The sequence below is a fragment of the Hypanus sabinus genome, chromosome 1 (assembly GCF_030144855.1).
Source record: "Hypanus sabinus isolate sHypSab1 chromosome 1, sHypSab1.hap1, whole genome shotgun sequence".
In the NCBI taxonomy this organism is placed as follows: domain Eukaryota; kingdom Metazoa; phylum Chordata; class Chondrichthyes; order Myliobatiformes; family Dasyatidae; genus Hypanus; species Hypanus sabinus.
Window position 1 is genome coordinate 196,699,649 of NC_082706.1, and position 13,627 is coordinate 196,713,275.

A 13,627-nucleotide genomic window follows, 5' to 3' on the forward strand; every position below is an offset into this window, starting at 1 on the left:
CTTGCCCTACACAGGGCGTTTTCCCAGAGCACTCCGAGTACATGAGGACAGAAACTAGAATTTATAGATGTTACTTAAAAATAATTCCTTCCTGAAAGAAGTTTCAATATTTCCTGAAAGAATAGTGCAATTTTGGGAACCAAGAGAATCACGGTAACTAAGGTTTAGAATAATTTCTCTTTCAAGAAAGTTGCATATGTCAACTAGCTCAGGGCTATAAAGGAACCTACATCCTGACATTTAGTTAATTCTACTAAATACATTTTAAGCAATTTCTCCAACCAACTTGTTTTTTTTTTCATAATTGGTACTTAAGTTAAATAATTTCCATGCTGATAGTTATCTTGTTGATGCATCAGATATCTAACATCTATTACATGGGGCCCACTCATATAATGTGTTATTAAAACTGCTAAGTCAGAATCAGACTAACTGCTTTTGCACCTCATTAAAATAAGATGACAAATCTCCTTTCGACATATTTGTGTGGCATGGTAGCTAAGCAGTTTGGGCGGCAAAGTCACTTAACGATTAGCGGAACCTGAATTTATTTTCCCCCTGCCAACTGCAAGGATTTTGTACATTCTCATTGTTAGGTTTTAACTTCAAAACATTAAATGAATGCAAAGGAGCACATGGGTGTCCAAAATGAGAGTCTAGCTTCAAGTTTACTTTAAGTGAGTTATGCACATATCATGTGGTAATTTGATGACATATGCAATTCACATATTTATATATATAAAACCCGTAATGAGTTTATAGAGTTGTAGAAAAGTACAGCACAGCAAAAGGCTATTCGACCCAGCTAGTCCATGCTGAACCATTTACATTGCCAACTACTATTGACCTGCACCATGACCATAGCCCTCCATGCATCTACCATCCATGTACCTACCAAAATTAATCTTAAGCACTGAAATCAAGCTTGCATGCACCACTTGTGCCAGCAAGCTCATTCCACACTCACAATCCTCTGAGTGAAGAAGTTAGAAGAACTTAGAGCATAGAAATCCACAACACATTACAGGCCCTTCAGCCTACAATGTTGTGCCGACCATGTAACCTACTCTAGAAACTGTCTAGAATTTCCCTACCGCATGGCCCTCTATCTTTCTAAGCTCCATGTACCTATCTAAGGGGCTCAAAAGATCTTATTGAATCCCCTCATGCTCTCCTTAAATTTTTCACCATTTCCCTTTAATCCATGACCTGTAATCCCACCCAAACTCAATGGAAAAGGCTATTTGCATTTACCCTACCCCTCATAATTTTGTATACATCTATCAAATCTCCTTTATATCTTCTATGCTCCAAGGAATGAAGTCTTAACCTATTCAATCTTTTCTTATAACTCAGGTCCTCCAGTCCCAGCAACATCCTCATAAATTTTCTCTGTACTCGTTCAACCTTATTTACATCTTTCCTGCAGGTCGGTGACCAAACTGCACACGATACTACAGGTTAGGCCTCATGGCTATCTGATAGAACTTCAACATAACATCCCATCTCCTAATCCAAAGGAACAAGAATACTTAATCAAGCAGTATATACATGTTTATCCCAATATGATTGAAATATTAAATCAACAACACTCCCCATGACTGCTTGGGGATGTTGGTTTCCTCCTGCTTGTAGGTTAATTGGTCACATGGATTGTGTGGACTCATTGGGCCAGAATTGTCTGTTATAGTGCTGAATTACTACTATAATAAAATGAATATCTATATATATATATATATATATATATATATATATATATATACATCAATAAAAATAAACACACACACACACAAAAGCTTGTGAATGTACCTACATTAGAGTGATTTTAATTCAGTGGTGATACAGATTATGCAAACCGCTCTGAGATAATTAAGAAATGAATGGTGAGCTAGCTGAAGCTTGGGATATAGGTCCAAATATAACATTTCTTAACCATTTGAGAGTGAAACCATTCACCAAGATCAAAGGGTAATTTCACAGTAATGAATGATTGCATTTCCATACTGTAGATAATAGTATTAAAATAAAGTGGTTTTACCAACATGGAAAAGTCCTGATTAATCTAAAGGACTGAAGAATTCTCTTCTCATAAGTCTAATTTTCACGCAAGTTTCTTCTACTGGTTCCATGTCACAATACATTTTATAATTGTGTATATATTCAAAAGATTTGAAGGAGAGCAAGGGAAATAAAAGCAAACTGTTCAAATGGCTGTATTTAATATCAGAGAATGTATACAGTATACAGCCTGAAATTCTTACTCTTCACAGACATCCACAAAACAGAAAAAAACCCAAAGAATGAAAGAAAGTAAATGTGGATTTAATATTATAGTTGTCTGTGTCCAAGTGTTAATGTTGTCTCTCATGGCCAAGTTGATAATAACCTTCCCTCTGAGTCTGAAAGTTGTGTGTTCCAAGATGGAGATGTTGTAAAACTTCATTGGAAACTCCACTGCAGTACTGATGGTATTCTGATCTGTTGTAAGTGTTGAATTTGAATGAGGTACTAAATTACTCTGGCGCTCTGATGCTTCTATCATTCATTCTATGGGATTACTTGTCTTGTGGATGTCAGTGAAGAACAAGAAATCCAGGTTGTATACTTCCTCTGATACTAAATTGAAACATTTGAACCATTTGAATTATCTGTGTGTTCAGAGTGACATAAAATATCTCATAGCAAATCTTCAAAAGAGAACAAGAAGTCATTGACCTTGTTAAGAAATAGACCTCATTGGACAATAAGACAAACTCCTTGGATGAAAGTCCCTTGAACACATAATGATTTCCAATCACATATGTGGACAACACACAAAATACTCAACAACTCAGCAAGTCAGGCAGCATCCATGGAGGGAAATAAATAGGGAAAAGAGTTTTAAAATACATAGTAATAGTATGGGGGTGTCAAGGTGGGAATACATCTGTACAAAAGGTGTAAGGTGTTCCTTTCTTCTACTAACCTTCCGGTCACCCCTGGTTAAAGTGTAGCACCTGCTTAACCCTCAAGCAGGGTCACATGATGCCATGGGAGCAGGTAGTGGATGGTCATATGAGCAGCTGATGCATATCACAAGTCCTAGCTATGCAACCACTAACAGCAGGCAGACAATCTCTGAACAGTATTGATAATGGCTGGGGTCACCCGTCCAGTAAAGACACTGTCTAGAAGGCGGCATTGGCAACACACAACCTGATGGCATGAACATCAATTTCTCAAACTTCCAGTAATGCCACGCCCCCCCCACTTCACCATTCCCCACCTCCTTTTCCCTCTTGCACCCTATCTCCCTGCCTGCCCATTGCCTCCCTCTAGTGCTCCTCCCCTCTATTCTTTCTTCCATGGACTCCTCATATCAGATTCCCCTTTCTCCAGCCCTGTATCTCTTTCACCAATCAACTTCCCAGCTCTTTACTTCATTCCTCACCCTCCTGGTTTCACCTGTCACCTTATGTTTCTCTCTTCCCTCCTCCACCTTTTAAATCTACTCATCTATTTTTTCTCCAGACCTGCTGAAGTGTCTCGGCCTGAAACGTCGACAGTACTCTTTTCCATTGATACTGCCTGCCCTGCTGAGATCCCCCAGCATTTTGTGTGTTTTTGCTCTGGATTTCCAGCATCTGCTGATTTTCTCTTGTTTGTGAAGGCAATAGCAAACCGCTTCTGTAGAAAAATTGCCCAAGAATAATCAAGGTCATCCGCATCATATGATGGCACATAATGATGCTGAGTAATAGCATGAGGTCAGGGCCCTGGGATTAGCCCTGACAGCGTACTCAAACTTATACTGAAAACTGGTGCTGACCAACAGGCTGAAGCATTGAGGGACAACTTCAACCTCTCATTGCTGTCAACTGAGGTTCCCCTGCTTCAAAAGAAGAGAAGGGTGAGCTGCCTTAATGATAATTAACTGCCACCCTCCCTTCTACCCACCCACCTTCTCCCTCAGCTAGTCGCTCCTATGACCTGTCAGCTGCCATTCCTCCTCCTCCCCCACATTCTTATTCTGGTCTCTGTCTCCTTCCATTCCAGTCCCAATGAAAAAAGTGTCTTGGCTCGAAACGCCAACTGGTTATTCCCCTCCATAGATGCTGCCTGACCTGCTGAATTCCTCCAACAGCTACAGAACCTCTTGCATCAATGATGCATGTGACCTTGTCTGAAAAAATGTTGATTCTATACTATGTTCATGGGAAGCAGTCAATCAAGACAACGCTGTTTCCTTGAATAGGTCTAATTTCTGAAACTTCCAATACAATCCCTCCCAGGTAATGTTATAAATTTTGGATTTTTGGAGCTTGCTTTCTGTTTTTTTGTTAGCAAAATTTCCTGACTGTTTGAATATCATTTACTTCGGTTGAAAATGCAACAGAAGACTTAAATATCAGGAGAATACAGGGTATAAATAAGTTAATTTTTGACACTGATGTGCTCACTACCCAAGTTTTTTTTACAACAGAAACACTTCAAATTACCCTTACAACTTGATGCAAGTACCGCCAGTAGCAATTTATGCAAAACAGTCAGGACATACGTATAAATCTGAGGCAAATGTATGAGAATTAGATCTTATGAATGCACATATTTAACTTGAATGTCTAAGCTCTCTGCATGCCCCAAAGAGGATTTCAAAAAAGTTCCAATCTCCTGCCAAGCATTGCAATAAGTTTTTTACTGAAAGAAGAATAGATGTACTGTTGGAAGTATCCTGACTGGATTCATTATGGTCTGGCATGGTAATTCAAATACACAGGAATGTAAGAATCAGCAGAGAGTAGAGTGCTCTACCCAATACTGGGCACATCTCTCCTGACTGTCAGCAGTATCCAGGGGCAACATCCATCATCAGTGATCCTCGCCATCTGGGACATGCCACATTTTCACAGCTCTTACTGGCAGAAGCTATGGAAGACTAAAGACCTCCTACGTCCAAGAACAGCTATCTCCCTTCAAACATTTGGACCTTAGAGCCATAGGAAAGTACAGCACCAAGGCCCTTCAGCCCATCTAGTCTGTGCTGAACTATTTAAGCTGCAAGTCCCATCAATCTGCACTGGGACCATAACCCTCCATACCCATGGACCTATCCAAATTTCTCCAAATTGTTGAAATCGAGCTCACATGCACCATTTGCACTGGCCACTTGTTCCACACACCCACGGTCCTCTGGGTGAAGAAGTCTATCCTCATGTTCTCCTTAAACATTTCACCTTTCACCCTTAACCCATGACCTCTAGTTGAAGTCCCACCCAACCTCAGTGGCAAAAGCCTGCTTGCATTTACCTTAACTATACCCCTCATAATTTTGTAAATGTATTGGATCTTGTAGCAACAGAAAAAACCCTAATCACTACTATTTAGCAACAGTATGATCACTCTGATCATTCTGCACTAAAATGGACTTTTTCTTTTTTAAGTGTTTTTTTTCTTGTAAAAGTTTGGCATGATTAATATTGGATTTATGTTTTTCCTTGTATTCCAGGGTTCCTTATATAATTCTGTGTTCATGTGATACTGCTGCAACTAAGTTTCTATTGCACCTGTGCATATGACAGTAAACTCAATTTTAAACTCTTTATTTTAAATAGTTAGAAACAATTCATGTTTGACTAGCTGCCACTTGCCTGAAGCCACACACAAAATATCAGAAAAAAAAGCATTTAGAAACGTTTACATGATTTCATATCAACTAGGGTCAAAGAATAAGAACGAAGCTTAACTATGTCTAAAATGTAGATCTAAAACTACTGCGAACCATCAAAAAACAATATTGTGAAGGGAGGCATGTGATGCTGAGATTTATCTTGGGATGTGCTGGGACACATCATCAGTGATGTAACCTGGGGTCATCTGGTATTCTGGATCTTTCAAAGTCAGGCACTCTTACCGAGGCAATCCAGCCAAGGTTGATCAGGCCCATGGCTTGTATCCCAGCAGCACTGGTCCACGGGAAACAACTCTTGATCCACAGCCATCTAGAGGCTCGCTCAGCATCCTCTATGATGGTCCTCGTGGCTCTTTTCTTTGCAGCCCACGTAATGCTAATTAGGTTCGGTACAGTGAGAAAAACATCTACATCCCACCTCTAGAAGCTCACATCATGCCCTCCATCCCTGTCTCTGGCACTGCTCTGGTATTTGGATTCCTTACACTCAAACACCTCCTCAATCCCATCTTCCCAAGTAGGTTCTACCATGACCACCTTCTTCAAAGTTTCTGACAGAAAAACCGTGCCAGGCCAGAGTATTGTTGATGCGATGAAGTCTGATTGACTTTCAGTTGCTAGTCAGACTCCATGGTGAGCAAGCCTGCTAATATTCTGGGCTGAGACTGTGGTAGGTCTCCAGCTTTGACAAAAGCTATGGGCTTTCTGGGTTGGTGGAGGAGTCTACTGTTGTTAACCGAGGAGATACTTTCTGTCACTGTCTTCAGCACTTAGTCAGACAGACATACTTTATTGATCCTGAGGGAAACTGGTTTTCATTACAGCTGCACCAATCAAGAATAGTGTAGAAATATAGCAATATAAAACCATAAATAATTAAATAATAATAAGTAAATTATGCCAAGTGGAAATAAGTCCAGGACCAGCCTATTGGCTCAGGGTGTCTGACACTCCGAGGGAGGAGTTGTAAAGTTTGATGGCCACAGGTAGGAATGACTTCCTATGAGGCTTGGTGTTGTATCTCGGTGGAATGAGTTTCTGGCTGAATGTACTCCTGTGCCTAACCAGTACATTATCAAGTGGATGGGAGACATTGTCCAAGATGACATGTAACTTGGACAGCATCCTCTTTTCAGACACCACCATCAGAGAGTCCAGTTCCACCCCCACAATATCACCAGCTTTACAAATGAGTTTGTTGATTCTGTTGGTGTCTGCTACCCTCAGCCTGCTGCCCCAGCACACAACAGCAAACATGATAGCACTGGCCACCACAGACTTGTATAACATCCTCAGCATCATCCGTTAAAGGACCTCAGTCTCCTCAGGAAGTAGAGACAGCTCTGACCCTTCTTGTAGACAGCCTCAGTATTCTTTGACCAGTCCAGTTTATTGTTCATTCATATCCCCAGGTATTTGTAATCCTCCACCATGTCCAGAATGACCCCTTGGATGGAAACAGGGGTCACCGGTGCCTTAGCCCCCCTCAGGTCCACCACCAGCTTCTTAGTCTTTTTCACATTAAGCTGCAGATGATTCTGCTCGCACCATGTGACAAAGTTTCCCACCGTAGCCTTGTACTCAGCCTCATCTCCCTTGCTGATGCATCCAACTATGGCAGAGTCATCAGAAAACTGCTGAAGATGGCAAGACTCTGTGCAGTAGTTGAAGTCCGAGGTGTAAATGGTGAAGGGAAAAGGAGACAGTTCAGTCCCCTGTGGAGCCCCAGTGCTGCTGACCACTCTGTCTGACACACAGTGTTGCAAGCGCACATACTGTGGTCTGCCAGTCAGGTTATCAATAATCCATGACACCAGGGAAGCATCCACCTGCATCACTGTCAGCTTCTCACCCAGCAGAGCAGGGTGGATGGTGTTGAATGCACTAGAGAAGTCAAAAAGCATGACCCTCCCAGTGCTCGCCGGCTTGTCCAGGTGGGCACCAACAGTAACGGCCTTCTCTTCAGGCTTTTGAGCAGCTGCTGAGGATGTGTTCCAGGGTATTTTGTTTGGATTAACAACAAAATCCAGAGAAACGCTGCAGGGGTAACATGCTCAGTAGAATGCCCATCATTCAATCAGATTGTACCAATCATTTTTCTCAATTGCATTTTCCCTCCTCATATCTTTGTCTCTTGATGTCTTTACTTTTGTCCTAAATCACCACCCTTACCCTTTATACCATGCCCAACAGCTTGAGAATCTTAAGCCATAAGAAATTACTTCTCAAGATCTATCCTATAATCTCTTTCAGAATCTTGCATTTCTTAAAGACCACAAGGATCCTTCTTCTAAATTCCATTGGAGATGTCCCATACTTTACCAATCTCTGTTAGCTTCTCACTGAAACAAATGATTGATTTACTCCTATCTAGTCCCAAAGCAAGTAAATCCCATCCTCGATATGGAAAGGAAATTTATATACAACATTCCAGCTATAATTATATAAAGGCATCTATAATTTGATACTGTAATCTCCTTCAAAGTCCAATGTAACATTAAATTATCATAATGGTAAATGAGATATCAGAAAATCATTGAACTACAGAGAATAAAAACATACCCTTTGGCCACCAAGTCAGTGCTAATTATGAAATACCAATATATACTAATCCTATAGTCCAAAGTTTGGCACAGAAATTTCTGTCCCTGGTAATTTAAGTGCTTGCCCAGAACTATTAAATTGATTTCAAGATTCAACCAATCTATATGAAAAAAAATCTGCCTCAGATCCTTTCTACAGCTTAAAGCCATCTCTTTTGGGTTTAGGCATCACTGCTATGGTTTCTCACTATTCATTCTCTCAAAGTGCCTCACAATTTTGTATATCTCAATCAGGTCTGACCTCAGCCTCCCCTGCACCAAGTACACATGGTCTCCATTTTCAAAACTGGGGCAGCATAGTAATTTAGTAGTTAGTACAACAGTTGACAGTCCCAGCAGCCTGGGTTCAGTTCAGGCTACTGTACAGTATGTAAGGAATTGTACTTTCTCCCTGTGAAATTGTAGGGTCTCCTCTGGGTGCTCTGGTTTTCTTTCACAGGCCAAGGGCATACAAGTTAGCAGGTTAATTGATCATTGTAAATTGTCCTGTGATAAAGCTAGGGTTAAATCGGGGATTGCTGAGTGGTGTGGCTCGAAGTGCGGGAGTGGCCTACCTCATTTTATATCTCAATAAATAAATAAATTATTGCCAAGCGTGTAAAATATTGTGTGTTGACGCAATCAATTTCTGGGGCCTGGTTCATTTGGCTTTCCATTCTTCCGACCAGAATGGCAAAACTACTGCCATCTTTAAACCTTATCAAGAGCTTTTACCTATTTGCATGCTATGCAGAGCTTATTTTTACCTCAGGCTTTGTATGATTAGAAAAGTTGGATGCACTACATTGTTCTTCCATGTCAGCCTAAATTAAAGAAGGTTAGGTTAGGTCAAATATGATGACAGAGTATAGTATTAATGGTAAGACTCTTGGCATTGTGGAGGATCAGAGGGATCTTGGGGTCTGAGTCCATAGGACACTCAAAGCTGTGTGCGGATTGACTCTGTAGTTAAGAAAGCATACGGTGCATTGGCCTTTATCAATCGTGGTATTGAGTTTAGGAGCCGAGAGGTAATCAGCCCTGGTCAGACCCCAGTTAGAGTATTGTGTATTGTGCTCAGCTCTGGTCACCTCACTATAAGAAGGATGTGGAAACCATAGAAAGGGTGCACAGGAGATTTACGAGGATGTTGCCTGTATTGGGGATCATGCCCTATGAGAATAGATTGAGTGAACTTGGCCTTTTCTCCTTGGAGTAACAGAGAATGAGAGGTGAACAGATAGAGGTGTATAAGATGATGAGATGCATTGATTGTGTGAAAGGTCAAGAGTCTTTTTCCCAGGGCTGAAATGGCTAACATGAGAGGGCACAGTTTTAAGGTGCTTGGAATTAGGTATAGAAGAGATGTCAGGGGTAAGTTTATTTTTAAAAACGCAGAGAGTAGTGATTGCGTGGAATGGGCTGCCAGCAATGGTGGTGGATGCGGATATGATAGGGTCTTTAAGAGACTCCTGGACAGGTACATGGAGCTCAGAAAAATAGAGGGCTATGAGTAACCCTAGGTAATTTCTAAAGTAAATACATGTTCGGCACAGCATTGTGGGCTGAAGGGCCTGTATTGTGCTGTAGGTTTTCTATGTTTATATGTTTATATCAGTGGCTCTCGTTAGTGAACATTTGACATTCTGAAAATGACATCTTATTCCATCTCTATATTTTTTTATTTTACAACTCATACATTGAATTAGCCTCAATCTTATAGATTCATATTTGGATTAATGATTTTTTGAGCGGTTCCTTATCAAATGAGTTTTAAAAATCACGAAAAAGAACAGGCTGCATTATTGGTTGTAGGAGCCTTGCACCTGTTCTCTATCTGTATTGTAATCTGTGTTGTGAGTTAATTATGTTTATTATGGTAACTAGTCACGTGAGTGGGGAAGTGGTAAAAGCGAAGGGAATAAGTCGAGTGTTCATGCTTTCCTCATCGCGGTTTGCAGCTTGGGACCGGTTTTCTTCTTTGCTGACTGCTTATGACACTCAATAACGTTCATTATGCTTAGCTTACACCAGGTTATCCTTCAGTTTCATCACTTCAAGACTGTATGTTTGCTAATTGCTAACAACTGATCAAATAAAGAATTGAACTTTGGGAACAATCACAGGGTCTGGGAGGGGTGTTGAGTGTCTTGCAAGTATAACAAGTCCGCAGGTTCGCAGACAGTAATAATTAACCACATAACCATATAACAATCACAGCATGGGAACAGGCCACCTCAGCCCTCCTAGTCCATGCCGAACTCTTAATCTCACCTAGTCCCATCTACCCGCACTCAGCCCATAACCCTCCACTCCTTTCCTGTCCATATATCTATCCAATTTTACCTTAAATAACACAACTGAACTGGCCTCTACTTCTTCTACAGGAAGCTCATTCCACACAGCTATCACTCTCTGAGTAAAGAAATACCCCCTCGTGTTTCCCTTAAACTTCTGCCCCCTAACTCTCAAATCATGTCCTCTCGTTTGAATCTCCCCTGCTCTCAATGGAAACAGCCTATTCACGTCAACTCTATCTATCCCTCTCAAAATTTTAAATACCTCGATCAAATCCCCCCTCAACCTTCTACGCTCCAATGAATAGAGACCTAACTTGTTCAACCTTTCTCTGTAACTTAAGTGCTGAAACCCAGGTAACATCCTAGTAAATCGTCTCTGCACTCTCTCTAATTTATTGATATCTTTCCTATAAATTGGTGACCAGAACTGCACACAATATTATAAATTTGGCCTTACCAATGCCTTGTACAATTTTTTTTGTAATTATTTTTGCTTTTGGTTTGCTGCTACGCTAAATGCATCTTGTAAATTCTCTGTTATAATTTACATCTCCCCACCATAAAACCGTTAATGCTGTCTTGTATTTTGATGTATCATTTTACTGCATGCAGATTAATTGACTTCCTAACAATTGATGTCAGACTAACTGTCTTGTTGTTCCCCAGTTTTTCTCTCTGTTCTTTTCTGTATAGGGTTGCTGCATGTGATCCATCCCAAGCTATTCAGCTGTTTCTAGAGCCTTGAGCCTTTTTGTGGATAATGGCCAAAAGCATCAACAATTTTATAGAACCCTTGGGCTGTAGAGGATGAGGCAAAAGGATGTCAGCTATTTGTGCAGTTTGTTCTTCCAGCACTTCTCTTTGATTCTCTTAACTACTTTAAGTTCCAGCCTCTCAATGGACCCTTGGTTCCCCAATGTTTCTGCTATAGTTGTCCTCCCCTCTACTGTGAAGACAAATTGATATCTTTGTTAAATGACTAAGCTTTTCCCTGAGTAACACACAAAATGCTGGAGGAACTCCAGATAAGGCAGCATCTCTGGAAACAAATAAACAGTTGACGTTTTGGGCTGAAATTCTCTGAACTGAAAGGGAAGGGAGAAGACCTTTTTTCCTGATTTCTTCATTTGAACTTTCTCTCCCTTTTCAGGATCTATGTTTGTCACTTTTCCCCATAATCCACCTTTAGTGTAATCTCAAACATACTATTACCAAAGAACATTTTTCTTTTCGCTCTCCAGAACTGAAAGACATTTCTTCATCCTCCATTCATAGACTATATTATTGAAACGTCCAGGTTTGGTAAGTTCAACAATTGGCAATCAGTGTCAAATCTTGTGCTGTCATCTCTGGTTAGGTCCAATGAGATTTGAAAATAAATTGGGGTTTGCTGGATGAGAGTATAAAATTGTTTCTTCCCCCCCCCCCTTCATAATTTAATTTTTACAATGCTTGCTCAAATTTTTACTTAATCACCTATAAATGTACAATTCAGGAGACAAGGTGGAAATTCATCTCTACTAAAGGAGGTGTAAGGTGTGACTTCCCTTCGCTGGCCTGTAGGTCATCCTTGGGCAAAGTGCAGCACCTGCTTATGCCCCCAAACAGGGTCACACAAAGCCATGAGATCAGGTGGTGGATGGTTGTATGAGCAGCTGGTGTATATTGCAAGTCCTGGTTAAAAGACCATAAGATATAGGAACAGAGTTAGGCAAATTTGGCCCATGGTCTCCTCCACCATCTCATCATGGCTGATTCTAGTTTGTTCTCAGCTCCCAATCTCCTGTATTTTGCCGTCTCCCCGTACCACTTCATGCCCTGAAAAATCAAGAATCTATCAACTTCTTCCTTAAATATACATAAAGACTTGGCCTCCACAGCTGCCTGCAGCAAAGAATTCCACAGATTTGCAGCTCTCTGGCTAAAGAAATTCTTCCTCATCTCCATTCTAAAGGGATGCCCCACTATTCTGAGGCACCCTTTTAGAATGGAGATGCTCTTAGACGTTCCCACCATAGGAAACATCCTCTCCACATCCACTCTATCAAGGCCTTTCGCCATTTGATATGTTTCAATGAGATCACCCCTCATTCTTCTGAATTCCAGTGAATATAGGCCCAGAGCCATCAAATACTTTTCATATGACAAGCCATCAATGCTGGCATCACTTTTGTGAACCTCCTTTGAAACCCCTCCAGTTTTAGCACATCCTTTCTAAGATAAGGAGCCCAAAACTTCTCACAATACCCCAAGTCAGGCCTCACCAGTGCTTTATAAAGACTCAACATTACATCCTTGCTTTTATATTCTAATCTTCTTGAAATTAATGCTGACATTGCATTTGCCTTCCTCACCACTGACTCAACCTGTAAATCAACCTTTAGGGAATCCTGCACAAGGACTGCCAAGACTCTTTGTGTTTCTTTTTTTTTTGGTATTTTCTCTCCATTTAGAAAACAGTCAACCCTTTAATTTCTTCTACCAAAGTGCCTGGCCATACCCTTCTTGATACTGTATTCCACCTGCCATTGCTTTGCCCATTTTCTGAATCTAAGTCCTTCTGTAAACTCTCTTCCTCAAGACTGCCTGGCCCTCCACCTATCTTCGTATGGTTAGCAAAGTTTCAAAGAAAGCCATCAATTCCATCATCGAAATCATTGACATATAACGTAAAAAGAAACAGTCCCAACATAGACCCCTGTGGAACATCCGTAGTCATCGGCAGCCAATCAGAAAAGGTTCCCTTTATTCCCACTCTTTGCCTCCTGTCAATTAGCCATTGCCTTATCCATGCTTTGCTCTAATGCTATGAGCTCATAACTTGTTAAGCAGCCTCATGTGTAGCACCTTATCAAAGGGCTTCCGAAAATCCAAAAAACACAACATCAACTGATTCTCCTTTGTCTATGCTGCTTGTTATTTCTTCAAGGAATTCCATCAGATCTGTCAAACAAGATTTTCCCTTGAGGAAACAATGCTGACTAAGGCCTGTTTTATCATGTGCCTCCAAATATCCCGAGACCTCACCCTTAATAATTAAATCCAAGATCTTCCCAACCACTGAGGTTAGACTAACT

At 40.8% G+C, this 13,627-nt stretch overlaps 1 protein-coding gene across 1 annotated transcript in view; it reads right to left on the minus strand.

Moving 5' to 3' along the window:
- The window catches only part of csmd3b (CUB and Sushi multiple domains 3b), a 2,186,187-nt gene that overhangs the window by 1,288,001 nt on the left and 884,559 nt on the right, over positions 1 to 13,627 (minus strand). The window lies entirely within an intron of this gene.